This window comes from Parus major, chromosome 7 (assembly GCF_001522545.3).
Source record: "Parus major isolate Abel chromosome 7, Parus_major1.1, whole genome shotgun sequence".
Classification (NCBI taxonomy): Eukaryota; Metazoa; Chordata; class Aves; order Passeriformes; family Paridae; genus Parus; species Parus major.
The window spans coordinates 35,601,998-35,604,220 of NC_031776.1; positions in this window are offsets into that span (position 1 = coordinate 35,601,998).

Below are 2,223 nucleotides of genomic sequence, written 5' to 3' on the forward strand. Positions count from 1 at the left end.
TGTCGGAGAAACCGAGCGCGGTGTCAGAGCGGCGGAGCGCGGCGCTGGCCCGGCGGAGCGGGGCGGGCTGCCGGACAGGCTTCGGGGTGTCAGAGCGGTGGAGCGTGCTCGGGGTGTCAGTTCGGATTGTCACTTCGGGGTGCCGGAGCCTACTCGGGATGTCCGAGCGGCACAGCGGCTTTGGTGTCGGCTCGCCGTGCCGGAGCGGCGGAGTATCGGAGCCGGGATGATGGAGCGGCGGCTCGGGGATGCCGGAGCGGGCTCGGGCTGTGCCGGTGCGGGGTGCACGGGATGCCGGAGCGGCTGGGGATACCGGGGTGCTGCAGCGGGCTCGGGATGCCGGCCCGATGGAGCGGCTCGGGGTGCTCGGCACGTTGTGGACTAAAGCTGATACTACTCCTGCCAAGCCTGTTGTGAGTGGCTGTCAAGTCGCTCGGGCTGGAGCTGGGGAGGCGGTGGCGGCGTGAAAGCGCTGGGTGCAGCGTGCTGTGCCACTCCACAGGGAACGAGCGGCTCCGGGCCAGCTTCTCCCTTCTCCTCCGGCTGGTGTCCCCGAGCCCGGCGGCAGCTCCGTGTCGCGGTTTGGGGCGCTGTCAGTCCCTGCGCTTGGTAGAGACACTGTGCACATGTGGGGCTGAGGGCACAGCCCAGCACACACACACAGACACACACACACGGTGCACATGTGGGGCTGCAGGGCCGCACAGCAGCTTTGGCTCCCCGTGTCGGACAGTGTTTCTGTCCCCGTGTGGGACAGTGACTGTTCCTTCAGCCATCCCTGGTGCTGCTCGGAGTTATTTAACACCGATGGTTTGTGCTGCTGCTTGGTGTGCATCGCATGGCCGAGGCGTCAGCTGGACGCGTTGTGTGAAGCGTTGGAGCTTTAATGTTATTTCCAAATCAACCAGCCAGTGTTCAGCGTGGATGTGTGATGTGTGTTCCGCTCGCGGTGTTAAAGGGTGGAAAAGCTTTTGTGCGCTGAGGTAAATATAAGTTTCTGGGGGTTTTGGTGAGCAGTGGGATAGCTTTGAAAACGCTTGCCTGCAGTTCTGGTGTCCTCCAAACGTACTGCTTTGTCTTGCCGATCTTCAAACACTTTTCTGTAAGAGTAAGGTTTATTTTGTGCTCCTGGGAGTTGTGTAAGCTCAGACAGAGGCTGTCGCCTGATGTGTCTGTACTTGCAGAGCCGATAGTAAATGCACCCTCCAGAATTTCCTCAATGAATCCGTGTCTCCGCCTCAGCCAAACCTCTGTGCCTGTGGATTGGCTTTTCCGAGGTTACAGCTGTCAAAGGAGGCTCCGTGCTTTCCTCACTGCTTTTTTCTCACCTGACTGTTGGTATTAAAAGGAATCCTCTGTTTTATCATGGTGGGGTTTTATTTTTTAACTCACTGTGTATAATACAGTGGGATCAAAACTTCAGGAATTCCCCAAGAGTAACTCTGCTAAAAGCTGGGATTGTAGTTAAAAGGAACAACATTGGGGTATTAATGAAGCAATTTTGGAGACTAATTTGGTTTTCTCAGCATCTAAAGTCTATCTTGCAGTGCTGTGTTTGCATTTAATATTTAAACTAATTATTAAAAATTGCTGTTATTTTAATAAATCATGTTTAAAATAAAGTTGTTAATGGAAAAATGCTGTAATAGTTCGAGCAAACAAGCTGCTTATGGGCTGCTTAAATGATTGAGAAGATTAGATTTATACTTCAATAAAACTACTTTAGTGTTGTCCTAAAAAGTTGTTTTTCTGAGAGAGTGAGGTTTGTTTTCTCTGCACTGACATGTGGCTCTGTTTGATATATTATGTAATAGTCTCAAAATGAAATGACTGAAGCAATATATAAACATCGTGTGAAATGCATCAGCCAGGCAAGATTATAAACTGCTATTCTTAGATTATTCAGATCATTACCATGTGGTGATGGTTTCATTCATGGCTTGTCCTTCTCCCAGTGTAGCACAGATAATTCTTAATTGTACTTTTTTTTTGAATGATACGAACCTTTTCAAGGCTGTTGTGCATAACAGTAGTTAAATGTTTGAGAAATACCTAAACAGCTTTAATTGATAGCAAATACTGTGATCGATTTGATGTATTTTGAAAGGGACTTTTTGGAGGGAGAGAGAAATCTCTGCACACTCATTTCTGCCACCTCAATTTCTAAGGTGTCTCAAGGCCTTTTTTCCCTGAGTGAAAGTTGTTTGAAGCCTCAGGGTGGCT